Source organism: Panicum virgatum, chromosome 9K (genome assembly GCF_016808335.1).
Source record: "Panicum virgatum strain AP13 chromosome 9K, P.virgatum_v5, whole genome shotgun sequence".
In the NCBI taxonomy this organism is placed as follows: Eukaryota; Viridiplantae; Streptophyta; class Magnoliopsida; order Poales; family Poaceae; genus Panicum; species Panicum virgatum.
Genome location: NC_053144.1, coordinates 31,333,545 through 31,343,950, shown reverse-complemented (window position 1 = coordinate 31,343,950; position 10,406 = coordinate 31,333,545). Strand labels below are relative to the sequence as shown.

Sequence of the window (10,406 nt, the reverse complement as noted above, 5' to 3'; positions counted from 1 at the left end):
CACGCCAAAGAGGAGGATAGAAGGAATCCAAGAAGGGATGGCCAAACCTTTGGTTCGACCAAACCACCTCTGACTTCCTTCAGCTTCCACTTCTTCCTCTTCAATGATGGTTTGTGCAAACACACTCCTCATACTCCCTAAGTTCTTGAGTTTGATGAATTTCTTCGTTGATCACTAAAACTAAACTCATTGAACCTTGCCAATACACTTTTGCACTACATGCGCTTCCATGAATAATCTTGCATACTCTTTATTCCTCGCATTCTTTCTAGTTCTGTGAACATATATCTTGGTAGGGAACCCATGCTATATGATAATTGACTTTTGAGATATGGTTGAACGAATGGAACCTTGCTCTTCCTTGCAAAGTACTTGGAATTTCATTTATAAATTATCAAAAAAATTGCAGCAAGGCTCCTCACCTATCAATAAACTTCCTATCCAAGGCCATATGTTGTTCGAAATTGAAAACCTCCCACATATGCAACTTGTTTTCTCATTGAGCTTTGTCAAATTGTTGTGACCTTTTGAGAGATTCATTTCATATTCCTATTATCAAGATCACGTACACGTCTCCACTCAAATGCTATACTTCTACACTTGGAGATAGCAAGCATTCCCATCCACCACAAAATAAAACTCCAAGTCAAACCATGGCTCTCTCTCTCTCTCCAAAGTTACCATCAAGGATGTGGGCTATGCAAAAAGAAATAAAAGATGCATACCCAAAGAAGGTATGCCACATGCTCAAAAGGCATGTTAAAAAAAAGAATTGGACACATGAAGGTCCAAGTATTCAAAAAAAAGAGTTGGACACATGAAGGTCCAAGTATATAAAAAAAGAAAGAAAAGAGATAGCCCATGTTCAAAGAAAAATGGAGAGAGATGGTTCATAAAAAGGAGTTCATACATCATCCACCAAAAATATTCACACACTTGCACATCTTGATCAAGGATTATGACTTGTTTCTCCTTTGGATCCGGTCTTTGACTTAGCAACATATGAGGAACAGGTATGCCTCTAGTTGTTCCCCTACCCTGAGCTCCACATAACCCTTTTTAGAGGTAGGATAAGAAGAAGGTATCACTTTGCCTTGGTGAGGAAATACACAGAATGATCCGAGAGGACAAGCTGAGGAGCTAAGCTATTTTTCTCTTACAAAAAAAAACTAAAAAATCCAAGATTCTAAGCAAGGAAGGCTAAGGATCCAGAAGTTTAAACCGTTCCAAGTTTAAATTATCAAGTTGAGTGTGGTAGATACTCAAAAGTTCACAAGTCTCGGAAAAGCTTGGAATAACTTGTATGTAGGATACAATCAAGGAGATGCATCCACCTTAGTCCTTCAACCTTTACTCGAGGATGAGCAAAGGGCTAAGTGTGGGGGTGTTGTTAGTGGCTCTTAAGTTGAAAATCCAACCGCCAACTTCTGCAGCATTTCATAACATTTGAGCACCAAACTTAGTTATAGGGCTTTTTGCTAATTGGTTCCACGAGTTTTGGTGAATTGTGATCTACAGGCACCCACAGGTTAAATACAAAAGAAAACACAAGTGAACGCACAAGAAAATCACAGAAGATCGCTACCTGCGTTTCACTTACAAAAAGGGCCCACCTGACAGACCAAACCGACCAACCAAACCCCGGCACCGACCATTTGACATCAGGACCCACCAGGCAGTGTACCAGAGAAGGACAGTGGCCAGAGGCAGTGAAGTGGGGCCGGCCAAACCAGCCCTGCTTCCCGTCCTGATGCATTTTGGCGGGAAGATTGATCTGATCCTCTAGAAGTCGGTTTGCAACGTTTCCATACAAGGAGATGGCGGGAACCGACCTCTCCAAGCTATATAAGGGTCCTCCCACCACTCTCACCACACACCACAAGAGAACAGAAGAGCTCCACTCCAAGGTGAAGCCCTACCTCCATAGTGCTTAGAAATGGTGAGAGAGTGAGGGGTAGTTCGGAGGGGCACCGGCCTGTCGGCACTCTTCTCCAGCCGCCTTGTACCTTGACGGATGCTTCCTTTCTTAAGTAAGTATTCATGATCTCCTATGATTGTGTGTTTCTTGGTTAAGTTAGTTTTATTCTTTATTTGCTTGCGGGATCATCATCTGTCCTCGTGACGGGTGCTCTAGTCTGATGGCTCGAGTCGTGGACGGAGTCGGGGCTAGAGTAGTAATCGGTAGCGTAGACGTGGTGTCTAGGCTAGAGGTTACCGTTATTTGCATACCTTCTCCACGGTCTGTCGGGGTAGACGACAGGTGGTGACAGCCCTGTCCGTCCCTTATAGTCCCCCATGTGAGGGTTGGGTGTAGAGCTAATAGCCGGATACTCTTGGCAGACCAGGAGTAAGCCGGTGCCCGAAGTAAGCAAGTAGAGGTAGGACCTGTCTTACCAAAATTTTAAGCCATAGGAATCCTCTCTATCCTTGCCTACCTACCTCTTGTTTGTCCTTGGACGAACCAGTTAGAAGGTTAGTATCTCCGTTCCCCGTGGAAATACGATACCCTTGAATACTCACGGGTGAAGTGCTACAACGGTATCTCCGTACACTTGCGGATTATTCTGTGAACGTTAAGAAATACCAACAAGCATTTCTGGCACCGTTGCCGGGGACTAACCATTCCTAGTGATTGCGCTAAGAAATGACAACACTACTCTAAGCATACACTCAATTCAATAGAAGGTAGGAGAAATAACTTGCAACTAAACTCTAATCCTAAATAAGAAAGCCTCAAACACATACAATCGAATAAGCATCCGTCGAGGCACAAACGGAGAAGAGTGCAGTTGACGCTCACTAACGATCATTTCCAGGCGTCAACTTGATCAGAAAATCTTGAGAGTTTGCATTTCTTACACGCATCTTTATACAAATAAGTCCCTAAACCACACTTTACCTTTTAGAAACGCAAGATGTGTTTTTTAGCTCATATGCAGGTTGCAAGCACACTTTGGCCCGATATAAAAAACACAGAAATTATCAGAGCACCGATTCAGGCACAAATCGACCAAGTGTAGCCCAAGAATCAAAGCAAAGCCACTCAAGACAGGCTCTACCCCAGCGTTCAGACAAAAGGAGGCCCAGACAAGCTCAACAGAGGAAGGTTGTGGGTGTTTGGCGCCACTGGGTGGCCGGCCGACCACCCTGGTCGGCCGACGGCCCAGTGGGCCCCCACCGCATCAACTCTTCGACGTGGCAGTCTCCCATTGGCTCCTTATGGCGGTTCCATGAGGTAGAGGCCATGGCTCCCTCCTATAAATACAATGGGGGGTAGAGATTACACACACACACACACACACGCCACACTCACCTCTCTTCTCAAGTTCATCTTGCTTAGTCTATAGGTCTAGTGGAGTTTAGCAGAAGTCTAGGAGTCATCGAGTCGCCGGAGTTGCTTGGGAGTTCTGGTATGGGTTCATCTCTAGCTCTCTCTTGTAATATTCGGTCGTTTGTAACAGAATTAGACTATGGTTATCGATATCTGCTCGAAGTATGTTCTAAGTTATCGGATATATGCTTCTTGATCTGGTTGTGTTATCATTCAATGCTTGCATTGCATGATCGCCCTGTGCTTGCGATGGTTAACATATTGGCCTTAGAACTCTATCAACTGCTCCAGTATTCGTATGTTTGCTCTAGTATAATGTCTGTCCATCCGGAGGGTAGGCGCTCCGTGCGGGATAGTAGAGTATCGCTTGCTAGTGTAGACATGGTGTCTAGATTAGCTAAGTGTTGATGGATGTCAACCTTTCTCACGGTTTGTAGAGCTAGCTAGTAGGTGGTGACAGCCCTGTTCAAGCCCTAGTAATCCTCCATGTTCGGATTGGGGGATAGAAGATACATAAAGCTGTCGGGTGTTGGCATTTCTTAAGTTGATACCGGGTTTGCGATGACCTCGGTAACAACCTCAGAATTGCCTGTTGGCGGTCCTTAGTGCAATCTCCAGAAATGAGGGCGCCGAACCCATCCTAGCAACTGCACCCAAGGGGTGCCACTCTCGTGGAATAATCAATACGATTACAAATGGATCCGCAAGCGCACGGATATACTGTTGTAGTATTTCACCCGGAGAGTAAGGGTGTTGTCATTTATTTGTGTCCCAAAGGATGACGGCAGCAAAGGTATTATACTTAACATTAACCATGACATTGTGCCTCAAGTAATAGGCAACACTCTAAGAGGGGTAAGTCTAGGTAAAGAATAAGCAAAGGGTAATGCGACACAGCACACAACCACACTCCAAGTGGAAGGAATAAAAGAGAGAAACGACAAAAGAAAGTGACTACTCTATCCTACGTTAAGTCAGTTGGAGCTTAGGCTAGATTAGGTGTCCTAGTGCTTCTATCCAAAGCTGGGGTTATGTTAGGACATGTTTAGGACTGCAAGTGCCAGGAAAATGGCATAGCGGGAAGAAGGTCCTGCACCGGAGTACATCCAGTCCCGTTACCTCTTTGCATGAACTCCTACACCGAACCCGAACGTCGGGGAATATGCTAAATGCAAAACAGCTGTTATGCCGGACGGACAGGGTTGTCACCACCTGCCGTCTACCCCAGTCACACCATGGAGCACGGTCATATCCGAAGGATCTCGCATACCCGAGCACCACGCTCGTGCATGAAATCACTACTCTAGTGTCCCCAGGTCTCCCACCCTTCGGATGGACAAGTAAAACACTAGAGCAAGCCCGAAAGCACAACGATCCTCTATCCGTACCCGGATCATCTGGCCTAACCAAGACCTTTGCATAACTCATGAATGAACTAAGCCTAGATTGATAAACTATCAAGATAGTAAAGCAACCATGGCATATCTCTATATTATGAATAGAAGTATGACAAGATGATTACAAAGCCATACCGGGAGCCGAGGATTGCTCGACGACCCCGAGGACGACTTGCTTCGCTAAAGAGAACTAGCCTAGCTCCACTACCTAGCTAAGAGAGCAAGAGAGAGAGCCTTCTTGGAGAGAGTGGAATGAGAGGTGTGTGTGTTGAGGGGGGTGGAGGAGAGGCCTATTTATACTACTTGGAGGTCGATTTCCCACCAACGCACGTATGGAAGGTGATTAGGTGCCTTGGGGGTGACTCCTCCTCGAAGTGCATCTGGACGGGGGCCAGGCCAGGTTCGGCCGAACCTTGGGTTCGGCCGACCCTCCTTGGTGCTCCTCGTCCTCATCCTCTTCTGGTAGGCTGACAGGTGGGCCCTCGTACCTTTCCTAGCGTGCATTATGCGTGGCACGCCCGTTTGCTCTGCCAGATGGGCCCTCTTTGTAAGTGGGTGACGCCGGATGTGATCTTCTGCGTAGTTATGTGGCGTCTGCTGCGTGTTTTCGTCTTATTACACTCTTGCTCATCTGAAATGTACAAAACTCGAAAACAACTGTGGAGCAAGGTTAGTGATACAAATATGTGAGTAAGGCGTATAGTTTTCCCTTATTATTGAGTATAGTTGACGGTTGGATTTGGCACTTAAGCACTGTTAATAACTCCCCCAAGGTAGCCCTTTGCTCGTCCCGAGCAAAGTTTTAGACATAGGTTGTTGATCAGGAGTTGCTACAATGTCACATTCCTGACTTATGCACAAGGCACAACCGAGTGTTCTTACCTTTATTCTGAATAAGTTGGCATTATTTGCACCTTTTACCTTACTCCTGTGGGGCTTATAGCATCATCCTCATCTTTGGCGGTTGAGGGTCAGAACAGCTTGTAGAGTACCACTTACCACTCCTTTGTTCAACCGTCAATCCGGAGGTTTTATAAAGTTTTCGAAAAGAAATTTTGTAAGTTCCTCGGGTGATCTCTCGAATCGCTCAAGTGAGTTTCATTCCTTACCAAGGCCTTTTTATGTGCCTTTCTTTTTTCCATCCTACTTCTAATGTCTTCTTTTTGGTGGATCTGTAGGTATGGAGGATATTATGGCGAACTTGCTTCTCATATTTTGCTAAGTCAAAGACCGGATCCAAAGGAGAAACAAGTCATAAACCTTGATAAAGATGTGCAAGTGTGTGGATATTTTTGGTGGATGGTGGATGAAACTCCTTTATATGAATTCTCTCCCCACGCCATGTGGGCGTGTGGCATACCTTCTTTGGGTATACATCTTTTGTTTCTTTTTGTATAGCCCATACATTTTTTATGATAGTTGGAGAGAGATAGTCATGGTACAACATGGAGCTTTATTTGTGACTGGATGGATGGATGTACTTGCTATCTTCCAAGTGTAGAAGTATAGCATGTGAGTGGACGTGTACGTGATCTTGATCATGGGCATATGAAGTGATTCTCTTAAAGGATCACAACAATTTGACAAAGCTCAATGAGAAAACAAGTTGCATATGTGGAAAGGCATTTCAAACTTGTAACTCATATGGCTCTAGATGGGAATTTCGTATCACCGAGGAACTTTATTTTATTTTTGTATTTTTGAAAAGAAATACTCTGGATATCAAGCATCACGTAGGAGAAGATCATAGCAACTCTTTTCAGCCATATCATAACCCACAACAACCTAGATTCGAATTCTGCTTTTCGCTACCCACAAGTTTCAAGCTTAAGGTTTGAACAACTAGCCACCAAACTCAAAACTTAGGAAGAGCACAAGGTTGCCATGATGTACCTCCAGCCTCGTGTTGCTGTGGTTGAGGCTGATGTTGCTGCTGCATGAATTCCTCCCTTCTAGCCCTGCTTCTTGTAACCCTGCCCGGAAGACCAGAAACACTATGCCTGCGGCTCTCCTCTTGTGGAACAAGAGGGATGCTTAGCGAACGGCAGTTATAAAAGTGATATTCCGCATTTGGCAACGGGATTTCAGTTGCATAACCGAGAGAAAAGAAAATGAAGGAGTCATCCGGGCCTTTCTTGAGCATGTGGCCTCGAACCAAGTATGCCTCATCGATCATAACACGGGGCTCCTCAATGAAAGGAACGGGGTTCCCGTCTAAGATTCACATGTTTGATGCGATGCGGGTAACCAAAGAAGTGCATTCAATAGGACCCGTCACCAGAAAATTTGTGAGCCATTGCTTAACCATTGCTTTTGCGGGGGAGATTCGGATCTTGTTGATCATGGCGTATAATATTATCAACTCATCGTTCTGCACTGGTCGTGGATCATCTCTTGGAAAGAGAGTGATAGCCACCCACTTGTGCATCAAACAAAGAGTCGGATTTTGAATGTCACTGCACCGAGGTGCAAACTTGCCATGAACAACTTGACCCAAAATCAAACCCCAAAACTCATGTCGATCAAAACCGCGGCAAGCTTATGCAAGGGAAACCGGCAAGCGTGCGGTAAAACCAAGGAGGTGGCTGAAATTTCTCCAATTAAAATAGCGTTCAACTCCAAAAAGTCGAAAAGAAACATCGTCGTCCACCTCCCGAAGAGTGCAAAGAAATTGGATGGTGAGGAGACGAGAACCATTCTCCTCAACGGGCACAAAGCCATCCCATCCAACCGTATGCCAAACACGAGTGAAGTCAACGTCCATACCTGTTTTCTCGAGAAGATCCGGATCGAAGGCCCTGGTATGACCAAAGCTTTGATTCTTAATCATGGCGTAGGCTTGACGCTCATGATCGTCATGCAAGTCGAGGTACGGTGCATCATCTTCATCTATCTCCATGTGCTCGGCTTGCGGTTCTACAGCTTGCTCCTCAAATTGTTCTTCTTGTTCGTCTTGCTCATAGTCCATCGTGGTCGGTGTTGGTGTAGGTTCGGAGGAATGACGAGAGCTTGACTCACCCCATGAACGGGACGAGTCTAACCCCGCCATCTTCTTGAAAGCTCCGGAAATCTTTTGTCATGTACCTTTCATGCTTGTAACAAGAACGAACAAGAATGAACGAGAACAACTCGATTTGGGTTACGTTAGTGAAATGAAAATGAAACTCTTACCTAAAAGTTGTTCCTCCAAGTGTGTGGACAATCTTACAGCAAAGAAATGAGAGAGAGTGTGTTTTTTTGCAATCAAACTTGAGTCAAAATCCAAAGGAAACCCGAGCAAGAATGTGTGAGAGGGAGTGAGAGTGAAGAGAGTGAGCATGAGAGCTTCTCACCCCTCTCTCGGCCTCTATTTAAAAGAATCTGGGCAAGTGCACCCGAGGAGGAGCCAGGCATAATGGTTATAGAGCCGTTGGAGAAGGTGGGGCCCAGGAGCCATAGCCCCTGGTTCGGCCGACCCAAGGGTGAGCCCCCTGGTGCCCCCCTTTGGCCTGTTGCTTCCTCAACGGTCAAGAACTTTGAAAATATAGTGCATGGCCAAAGCTTGCTTGAAAATGATGTCCAAATTATTTTTTTCCAAAAGGATTTTTAAAACTCAGAATATATTTTTGGTATTTTTGTGAAAAGGGAAAAGTTGCTAGAAAAATTTCAGCACGCAGAAAACAATTCTGAAAATTTCAAACATGTAGTGGAGAAATCAAATGAGGTGCAAAGAAAATTTGAAAAGTGGAAAAAGCAAATATGATATAAATACCAATTTACCTTTGGCAAGGGCGCGTCTTTTATAGTCCTACGTGCACGACTCTTCTCCGATTATGATTGAGCATCCGTCCTGGGAGTAGCAGCGACGGATTGTTGTGCTTTCTTCTCCGCCTTTTTTCATTCTTGTTGAGGAGGGTTGATCTTGTGGAGTTGTCTGGGCTGGTATTACTACCTCTTCATGCTTATCCTCCTTCATGACTTCTTTCACGAGGCTGACCATGTCGTCCTTCTTTCGTGGTGTTACCACGACTTCTTGTATGCCTCGTGGGTTTGGCCCAAACTTGATTTTGATCATAGAGCACTGCTCAACCTTGGGCTGGAATGGGAACCTTTCTTCCTTGCCATTGATATTGAAGAGGATTTCTCCGGCTCCAACATTGATTTTGTGCCCCCGCAGTGCTTAGGAATGGTCTTCCTAGAATAAGTGGTGTATACTTGGAAATGTCCATGTCCAGTACCACGAAGTCGACAGGGATCAAGTAGTCCCTAACTTTCACCGGTACATCTTCTGCAATCCCCTCTCGATACCGTACCGAAGATTCTGCCAGCTGGAGATGCATTGGGGTTGGCGTGAGGTGCGTGAAGTTTAGCTTGTCGTAGATGGCTTTTGGCATCACGCTGACACTTGCTCCTAAGTCACACGAGGCACGGCCGAAGTGTTGTGCCCCGATTGAACACGTGATTGTGGGGCATCCTGGATCTTTCTTCTTCTCCAGAGGTTGGTTGAGTATAGCTGCGCTACACTCTTCTGTGAGCTTGACAACCTCTGTGGTGGGCAGCGGCCATTTGTTACTGATGATGTCCTTGATATATCGGGCGTCGGTCGGCACATGCATTACGTCCAACAGAGGGACGTTAACATGTATCTTCTGGATCATCTCGACAAAACGGGTGAACTGCTCATCCATGGCTGCCTTTCGGTTATGGGTGGGGAACGGCAGGAAGCTGGTCTCAATATAGTCTTGTGGAGCCGTCCCCTTTTCTGGTTCCCTAGTTTCTTCTTGCTCTGTTGGTTGTTCTTCTTGGGCTGCTGATGCTTAACCTGCATGGTTAGGGTGCGGCGGATCATGAGTGGACTTACCACCCCTCGTGGTCAACGCTTTTACATTCTCGGAGATAGAAACAGAAGCAACAATTTGGGCAAGAAGAGATTCAACATTTCTATTGAAACTTGACTGATTTTTAAGCGTTGAAGACAAAGTTTCAAGCTTAACATTTAAACTTTCCAGGGATTTGTCATTGGCCAAAAGCTTTTTATTTATATTTTTGTTAATTTTAACTTGGCCAAGAACAAGATCTCTCAAGGGAGGTTGGTTCGAATTGAAATTCAAATTATAAGAAGGATTATAGTTATTACCTCCCTGAAATGGTGGTCGTGGCTAGTTCCACCCCTGGCCTCCTTGTGGTGGACAGTACACATTGTTGTTGTTGAGGTAGATGCAGTCTTCACGGGTTTCGGGGCAGTCGTCCCCCGAATGTCCATCATTGCCACAGACTTCGCACGTGAAGTGTGATTCCATGGCACGTGCATAGTTTTCTCTATGCTTTTTGAATTCGGCCCTTTCATCGAGATGCTTTAGTAGGAGGTCCAGTTTGGCAATGATCATATCCGTCTCCTTGACAGTATGCATGCCCTTCGAGCGAGCTTGGGGTCGTTCATCGCTCCACCCCTGGTTGGAGACCATCTTCTCGACCAATTCTTTGGCTTTGGCAATGGTTAGGTCGAGGAAGGCTCCACCAGCAGCAGCGTCGATGTTGGCTCTGGATGTCGTCATGAGCCTGTTGTAGAAGCTTTGGAGGACGAGCCACTCGTCCATGACGTGATGAGGACAGGCCAGGATGTATTCCTGCAGCCTTTCCCAAGCTTCGGGGATGGATTCCATCCCCGTCTGCTGGAAACTTGATATTCTTCCGCGCAG

The 10,406-nt window shown here is 45.6% G+C and overlaps 1 non-coding gene across 1 annotated transcript; it reads left to right on the top strand.

Annotated features, from left to right (window-relative positions):
* The first annotated feature begins 10,302 nt into the window (after positions 1–10,302).
* Positions 10,303–10,406, top strand: LOC120653037. Its single transcript, XR_005666733.1, has one exon. It is a non-coding gene; the product is annotated as a small nucleolar RNA R71 (small nucleolar RNA).